The sequence below is a fragment of the Kogia breviceps genome, chromosome 1 (assembly GCF_026419965.1).
Source record: "Kogia breviceps isolate mKogBre1 chromosome 1, mKogBre1 haplotype 1, whole genome shotgun sequence".
Lineage (NCBI taxonomy): Eukaryota > Metazoa > Chordata > Mammalia > Artiodactyla > Physeteridae > Kogia > Kogia breviceps.
In genome coordinates, this window is record NC_081310.1 from 172,381,647 (window position 1) to 172,390,548 (window position 8,902).

At 51.5% G+C, this 8,902-nt stretch overlaps 1 long non-coding RNA gene across 1 annotated transcript in view; it reads left to right on the forward strand.

The window, feature by feature from the left end:
* LOC136792548 (uncharacterized) overlaps window positions 1-3,427 on the forward strand; it is a 13,129-nt gene extending 9,702 nt beyond the window's left edge. The window contains exon 4 of the long non-coding RNA XR_010836498.1: window positions 3,347-3,427. This is a non-coding gene — a long non-coding RNA (uncharacterized lncRNA). The remainder of the gene's footprint in view (window positions 1-3,346) is intronic.
* Window positions 3,428-8,902: the final 5,475 nt, after the last annotated feature.

The window sequence follows — 8,902 nt, forward strand, 5'->3', positions numbered from 1 at the left end:
AGAAACATGCATCATGAGAAGCAAGAAATATCACCCATCCCTTCTGCATATTAGCGACTTGTCACTCCTGAGCAACAGCGCTCACGTCACTGAGGTCTGGGAACGGTCAGTCACTTTTTGCATTCATCCTGAGTGAAAGATGGAATGACTTAAGTACAAATGCAGCATATTAGAAACAATTTCGTACAGAAGAAGTCACAAAGTAAGCCAAAGTGTTTTACAGAATTTACTACAAAACACCATAAAAACTTCCTTCACTTAAGCTCTCTCTTCCCGTAGCCGGCGAGCTAACTGGATGTCTCTGGGCATGATGGTGGCTCTCTTTGTGTGGCTGGCACACAGATTAGTATCTTCAGATGAACCCACCAGGTACGCTTCACTAGCCTCCTGAAGCTCACCAATGGCAGCACTCTGGAACCTCCAGTCGGTTTTGAAATCCTGGGCGACCTCCCTCACCAACCTCTGGAAAGGCAGCTTCTAGATCAGAAGCTTGGGTGGATTTCTGGTAACGACGGATTTCTCCAAGAGCAATGGTCCCGGCCCTGTAGCGATGAGGTCTTTTCATCCCGCCGGTAGAGGGGGCGTTTTCCCGGCCGCTTTAGTGGCCGGCTGTTTGCGGGCCGCTTTGCCACCCGTGGACTTTACGAGCAGTCCGCTTGGTTCGGGCCATTTTCTTTCACCCAATGCCCAAGTCTTACACAGCTTCTCCGACCGCCGCGCCGCTCCTGCTGCCCGGTAAAGAGCCGCAGCTGCCGAGCTAATGGAAAAAGCTCCTCCGACTAACAACAAAACGTCTCTGCGATCTGCATTCCTTTTTAAGGCTTGTTAATATTTCACTGTATGTATATACTATATTTTGCCTATTCTTTCATCCGTCAGTGGACACTTGGGTTATTTCTACCTTTTGGCTATTGTGAATAATGCCGCTGTGCACGTGGGTGCACAAATATCTGTTTAAATCCTTGCTTTCAATTCTTTGGGGTCTATTCCTAGAGAAGGGATTGCTGGATCATATCATAATTCTATGCTTAATTTTTTGAGGAACCACTGCACTGTTTTCCACAGTAGCTGCACCAGTCTACCTTTCCACCAGCAATGCACAAGGGTTTCAATTTCTCCACCTGCTTGCCAACACTTATTTTGTTGTTGTTTTAAATAATAGCCCTCCTAATAGATGTGAAGTGAAAACTTTTAGTTTTTAAATAATTGATGAGTGTCACTGGATATTAGAAGAAAGTCTGATTGAGATTCTCTCCCTGAGTTTCAATTGCCCAGGAATCTCTGTGGCTGATGCAGTCAAAATGAGGTCATTTCTGCTTCCAGGACCATTCCTAGAAGAAACAAGAAGGGCCCTTGCTCCTTTTGCTTGTTCCTGCCACATGGTGTCGCTGTTGAAGACTCGTCCTGTACAGTCTGAAGGACATCGCCGGCCTGTTGCTACGCTGATGTCTCTGTTGTTTCAGATCCCTCCATGGGCGCCACTAGATCTACCGGAGGAAACAACAGGCCTTGGCTAAGATTACAGTTCCTCTATTAAATTAGACAAATATTTGCTGAGTGCCTACTATGTGCCAGGCATTGAGCCAGGTCCTGGGAAAACATCAGAACAAAATAGACAATGATCCCTGCCCTTCTGGGGCTAGACAATAAACAATGACCGCAGTAAGCAGTAAATTACAAAGCATGTTAAAAGGTGTTAAGCACAACGGGAAGATGAAAGAATAAAACAGGATAAGGAAAAAAAAAAACACAACAGGATAAGGGGATTGGGAGTGTGTGGTGGGGAGTCGAGTGAGAGCTGCATCATTGGGAAGACCTTGAATCAAGTCTCAAAGGAGGTGAGCGGTCCCTGGAGGAAGAGTTCCAGGTAGATGGGCCAGTCTTATGGCAGGTGTGTTTGGGATATGTTTGAAGTCAGAGTGAGTGAGGGGGGTGGGAGCAGGAGAGCAAAGCCTTAGGGACCGTCATAAGGACTTTGGTTTTTACCCTGAGTGAGATGGGGATCCACTGCAGGATTCTGAGCAGAGAAGTGACTTGATCTGACTTGTGGTTTTTTTTTTTTTTTTTTAACTTAAGTATTTACTACTTTTGCAATTTAAAGACTTTATTTTTTGGAGCAGTTTTAGGTTCACAGCAAAATTGAGAGGAAGGGACAGAGATTTCTCATATATTTCTGGCCCCCACACAGGCAAGTGTCCCCCATTATCAACATCCCCCAAAAGAGTGGGACACTCGTTACAATCGATAAGCCTACAGTGACATGCTATTATCACCCAGAGACCATAGTTTACATTAAGGTTCACTCTTTTTAAAAAACATTTATTTATTTATTTATTTATTTTTGGCTGCGTTGGGTCTTCATTGCTGTGTGTGGGCTTTCTCTAGTTGCGGCGAGTGGGGGCTACTCTTCGTTGTGGTGCGTGGGCTTCACATTGTGGTTGCTTCTTTTGCTGTGGAGCACAGGCTCTAGGCACATGGGCTTCAGTAGTTGTGGTGCATGGGCTCAGTAGTTGTGTCTCGAGGGCTCCAGAGTGCGGTTTCATATGTTGTGGCACACGGGCTTAGCTGCTCCACGGCATGGAGATCTTCCTGGACCAGGGATCGAACCCATGTCTCCTGCATTGGCAGGCAGATTCTTAACCACTGCGCCACCAGGGAAATCCGGGTTCACTCTTGATGTTGCATATTCTATGGGTTTGGACAAATGTATAATGACGCGTATCCATCCTTATAGGATCACACAGAGCATTTTCACTCCTCTGTGCTCTCTGACTTAACGTTTTAAAAGTTTCACTGTGGCTTATGTGTTGAGAATGAATTAAAGGGTAAAGGGCAGGGACAGAAGCAGGCAGACCAGTTAGGAGGCCATGGCAATGATCCCAGGTCACAGGCGTCCTGGTTTACAAAATCATCACAGCCTGGAGGCTGGCCCTCTCCTCAGCCTCCTCAGCAAATCCTCCTGCTCTACCCCAGTCACCCTCTGCTTCAGGGCAGCACTGAAGACAACCGCTGGTGATTGAGGACCTACTATGTGCTGGGCTTGGCTCAAGGTGCTTCCTGTTGATTGTTTCACTCAGTCTTCAAAGGCATTCACGAGGAAGGGATTGTTCCACAGACATTTCAAAGCTCATGCTATGAATTGTGTCTTCCCCACCCCAAATTCATATGTTGCAGCTCTAAACCCCAATGTGGTAGTATTTGGAATGGGTCCTTTGGGAGGTAATTAGGTTTAGGTGAGGACATAAGGGTGGGGCCCCCACAATAGGATTTGTGCCCTTATAAGAAGAGACATAAGAGAGTTTGCTTCCTTTCTCTTTCCCCTCCAACCCCTTGATCATGAACCAAGGAAAGCCATGTGAGCACACAGTGAGAAGGCGGCCATCGGCAAGCCAGGAAGAGGGCTCTCCCAGGGAACTGAATCTGTCGGCACCTTGATCTTGGACTTGCAGCCTCCAGGACTGTGAGAAATAAATGTCTGTTGTTTAATTCACCTAGTCTGTGGTATTTTGTTATAGCAGCCCACGCTGACTAAGACAGCCCATTTTACAGACAAGGAAATAGAAACCTCTGCAGTTTGGATGACCAGGTCACTCAGCTGGGGAGTGGTGGAGCATTGGGCTGGGCTGTGATGGGAGATTGGGGAGCCAGAGGGAACAGGGCTTGGGGGAGTCCTGCCTGTGGGGCCTGGCACTGAGGAGTTGCAGAGGGACAAGGCCAGGTCTTGGGGTGACTGGACCTGGTGGGCTCCCTGCCCGGGGTGACACCCTCTCTGTGGTTTCCCAGAGCCCAGGCTCTGGCTTTTCCGGCTGTGCAAGGAGTCTGTGGGGGTTTCACTGAGGCTCTTCCTTGAGGCCTCCCAGCCTTGCTGGCAGCTGGAGCTGTCTATGCTGGTGCTTCTGGAGGGGGTGGTGGTGGTGGGGTGCAAAATGGGGAGGGGAAGGCACCCAATCCTGACTCCCTGGGGCCCGTTCCTGCCCACTCTCAGAGAAGGTGGTGAAGAGGGCAGCATGTTAATGACAGTAATTGCTTTAATTTTTTTTTTTGTTTTGGACAGTCATAAAATATGGCAGCTTGCTCAGTGCCAATCATGGTAATTAGGAGGGGCTGGGGGCCGTGCAATTGTCAACCAGGGGGAAGCATCAGCCTGCAAAGACAAAGAGAAGCAAATGGTCATCCCCTTTTTCTCTTCCCTCCCTTCCCTCCTATGCCTTTGGCCTTTTATTCCCTCTTTGGCCCACCTCCCTTTGCTCCTTCTCCCTCTGCACCATCCTCTTGGGAGAGAGGCCTCTTTGATTCTGACGCATTGACTGCTGGCTTGGGGGTGGGGTGGACGGTGGCCTCAGCTGGTCTCAGGGATTGGCCTTGGGTCTGGGGGGGCGCAGCTGTTCTGGGGAAGGCAGAGGAGAGTTACATCACAAGCAGAGGTCTGTGCTGCTCTGGGCTCTTTCCTATGGTGCACTCATATGGGCAGCTTCATACAGCCTGCTTTGGACCAAACACCTTGACCCTCACAGATCCTCTCCTCTCAGGGGAGAGAGCAGAGCTGCATCCTTGAGCGAAGCTGGCCAAGCCTCAGAGAGTGGAAGCTGGGCCACCAGCCTGCTTCTCTTACCCCTAGCCAGCCAAGCATCACACGGTCTGCCAACATTTCCTGAGCCACCTACTGTGTGCCAGGCTGGAGATTCAGTGGGGAATCAGGCTCCCGGTCAGATGGAGAGTTGGACATGTAAGAAGTAATGACCATCCAGGGGGAATCAGAGGAACGGCACTCAGGCTAAAGGTGCCGACTCTTGGAAAGTCAGGGAAGGCTTCCTGGAGGAGGTGGCAGGGCCATCAAGAAGGACTTCCAAGAGGAAGCAATGTTTTCTGCATCTTGCAAGGTGAGTAGTAGTTTCCTGGATGTGAGGGGAGGGAGGATTCCAGGCTGAGAACAGGTGAGGGAGGGAGATACAGCTAGAGAAATCGTTTTGGGTTAGATTGTGAGGGGCTTCAAAGATCACACCATGGAATTTGGGCTTGACCTAGCCTTTGGGATCCCTGTGCATGTGACTTGGGAAAGGGTGGCAGTCAGGAAGCTTTTTCTATGAGGAATAAATCAAAACATGTCGGTAAAGCAGAGAGCACAGAGCATCAGTGGATGAGAGCAGTGCTGGTATTGGTGACAATAACAAAGGGATTAGCCCAGGACAATGTCCAGGGACACATAGACGAACTCATGCAGGTACCTGGAGGCAGTTTTGCACAGACACGTGGGCCCTGATACACAGCACAGAGATACAAACACACAGTTACTGCCCCCCGCCCCCAGATATGTACAGATCCACACACACACACACACACACAGAGTCATGCATACACAGAAACACTCTGACAAAGACCAACACCAGACACACTCACCACACCAGATACACCGATGTGTTGTACCTTTGAGGGACCTGCTAAGGCCAGAGCTGTGCCCCAAATCCTCAGACTTGTTACTTTGCTCCCTGGGACTCTGGGCTGCAGGGTTGGGGCTGAATCAGGGAGAAGGTGATCTACAGAGCTCCCCAGCAGCCCTTCTGCCAGAACATGACCCTTGGCGCTGCAGCTAGAGAGCCTGAGGCCAGCTGTCAGGAAGAACTGTCCACATGAGAAGCCAGCTTTCTGCAGCCAGGGGAGCCACTCACCACCCCGGGCCTGAGCCACTGGTGAGGTGGACATACCTGGTTTGGGGCAGGGAGCCGTTTCAGCCCAAGCAGAACTCTCACCCTCTTCCAAGACCGACCAGGGTCTCAGAATCGCCAGGCCCCTCCTCTGGTGGGCTTAGGCAGAGAAGCTGTGAGCTCACAGGGGAGCACATTATGCGTGGTGCATGCAAATATCTGCTGTGGATGGTAAAAAGGGCCTTGTAACTGGAGGGATAGTGGTTTGGGTTCTGGGGGGCACTTCTGGATTGTGAGGGGGTGCGAGGAACAACAGAGGAGCATAGAGGCTCCTGGGGTCTGGCGAGGGGTGCTAGATGTGTCGGGGGAAAGGGCTTGCTAGGGGCTAGGCACTGTTCAAGATGAGTTGCATGTGTGAACTTGTTTAATCCTTGTGGCACCCAACGAGGCTTATGCCATTAGCATCCCATTTTACAGATGTGGAATTTAAGGGTCCTGTGCAATTCACAGTGTGGGGAAGTGGGAGGCTGATAGGAACCCTGGCAGCTGGGCCTCAGAGCCCTGCCTCATCAAAGCACTTCCCATGCCAGGACTTGGTGGTCTGTCCCTGCTGGTTCCCCTTGAGAACGATAGTGATCACTTGGTCCTGTATTCCCAGGAGCCAGCAGAGGCCCAGTGAATGGTAGTTGTTCATCAAATCTGGATGGAAAGATGGGAGGAAAGGAGAGAGGAAGAAGGAAGAATTCGAAGCAGGGGCTGGCCCCGAGGGTCTGCGGGCATCTCAGAACTCCCATCTCGTCCCTGTACCCCTTCCCCACCTGTTGGGGGCCCTCCCATTCCTGCCACCACGCCTGAGCCTCAGGTGTCCCAAAGCTCAGTTTCCTTCTTGTCCAGTTTTGTTTTCTTACCAGACAAATAAGAGGCTGGGTCTGCCTTCCCCCTCACACCAACAGGCTGGCTGTCAGCTGCAGTGACATCTGTGCTTGTCAGAAAAATTAAGAAGAAAGTGAAAGAAGCTGCAGCCCTAGAACTGCCGGCTGGAGAGGAAGTCTGGGTCTGGCCTCTCCTGGGAAGACCCCTTCCCCCAGCATCTCACTGGAGGCCCAGGGGGCAGGCCTGGGCCAGAGTGGACACGACTTCTCCACCTACATTCTCTTCCCTTGAGAGGGAGTGCAGTGAACAGTGTGGCTTCTGGAAATCCCGGCTCTGGATGGCCCAGCTGCTTGTTTGGGCAAGTTACTTAACCTCTCTGTGTCTTAGTTTTCCCATCCATAAAATGGGGATAATGTTGTGAGGGTTAAATGAATTAATATCTGTAAGCACTTGGAACTGAATATACATCTGGCACTTAGTATTTTGTTTATGTTTGTGTTATTTTTCTTTTCTTCCTTGTCCTAGGGATTGTGCCTCTGAGTGAGGGGCTCAGCCCATCTGTGTGGTGGAGATAGACTGGGGAGAGCTCGCTATGGACTGGGCAGGTTGGAGAAAGCTTCATTCATTCTACAAATTTTTATTGACCCCAAGCTCTTGGTCCCTGCTCTTGGGGACCCCCAGTCTGATAGGGGGAGGCAGACATGTAAACAGATTATTATAAAAGGAAGGTAATATAATGTTCAGAAAAAAGAGGAGGAAGCATCTAATGGGAGTGGGGAGTGGTAGAGCAAGGAGGTCAGGGAAGGCTTCCTGGAGGAGGTGGCAGAAGCATTACATGGAAGTGTGAGGAAGAGTTTTCCAGGTGGCCCTAGGGTGGAAGGCTTTCTAGGGAGACTGGGCATCAGGAGCAGGCTGTGAGGGGCCAGGTCAGCTGTGTTCAGGAGCCTGGGCTTTATCCTAAAGGCAATGGGAGAACTCGTGAGGGGTGTATGTGGAGTAGACAAAGACACAGTCAGCTTGAAGGAGGTGGCTGGGTCAATGGTTGGAGGATGGATGGGATGCCTACTCACTTGGTTCCTATTCTCATTCATTTCTGTAGCCCCAGACACCCTGGCTGGCCCAGGTCATGGGCATTTCTGGCTACCACTAGTGGATGAACCTAGGATAGGGCCTCTGTGATCACCCAGGCCCAAGATGGCTGGGACCAGAGAGGGGGCTGGGCCTTAGCAGGAGGGCGCAGAGCTGCTGATGTGGGGACTTCTTTTCAGGACTGTGCGCTCCTGGCTGCCCCCATATCTCAGCCTGGATCAGCCCTGGTGGGGAGAAGCAGGTCAGAGACAGCTGGGCTCGGCCGGCTCTGTCCAGCAGGGGGCAGCCGCAGTGCGTGGATGAGTGCGTCTGGCCACCACGGCTCAGCTCTGCACCACTGGCACTTCGGAAAGGGTCTCTGGGAGGGCGGGGGTCAGACGCAGGGTATCAAGGCCTTCCTAAGTGAGCTGAAGGGCAGGGGTAGGGACACCTTCACACCCTCAGGGCAGTCCTGCCGGATGACGAGGAAGCCAGTAGGACCCCAGAGGCCGGGGCAGATGCTCCAGTAATTTCAACCCTGGAAGCGCACTAGAATCACCTGGGCGGTGTTAAAAACATACCCATTGCCTGGTGCCCTCCCCAGATCAACTGAGTCAGAGTCTCCGGGGGCAGGGCCCAGGGCCAGCAATGAAAAAATCTCCCCCGATGGTCCTAATGCTCACTGAACTACCTGGTTGCAGGGATTTGAGAGTGAACGGACAGATGTCAGGGCCCTCCTTGCCCTCCTGGGGGTAGATCTGCATCATTTACATTGCGTGACCACGATGTCACAGGAGTTGGCCCCTGCCATCTCGAGGCTGAGAGAAGGTGGCGGGCAGGGCACACTACAAGAGGTGACTTTTCCCACCTGCCCCAGGGTGAGGCATTCAGAGCGGACTGTAGCATGTGTGTCCATGAACATGTATAAGCATCCCTGTGTTTGTGCAGGCTCATTCTGTGTGAAGGTGGTGGGTACCTGTACGTGTGGAGATGTCTCTCTTCTGGGCAGGTGCAAGTAGCTCCGGGCCTGTTCTGCCTGTGTGGACATGCACGCTCTTGCCTTTGTGCTACATGTATGTGTCAGTACACACGAGTACACACTCGAGTGTGGCTCCCTGCCCATCTCTGTGAGCTTTCTCTGTGTTTCTCTGAGTACACGTGTGTCTTGGCACATACACGTTTGTCTCTGTGTCCCGGTGTCTCATGTGAGGCTGTCTCAGGGCTGCCTCGTGGTCTTGGGTCCTTGGGAACCGATGGTGGGTTGGAAGCTCTGCTTTCGAAGGTATTTTTCCCCTTTCTCTCTCTCCTTCCCATCTGAT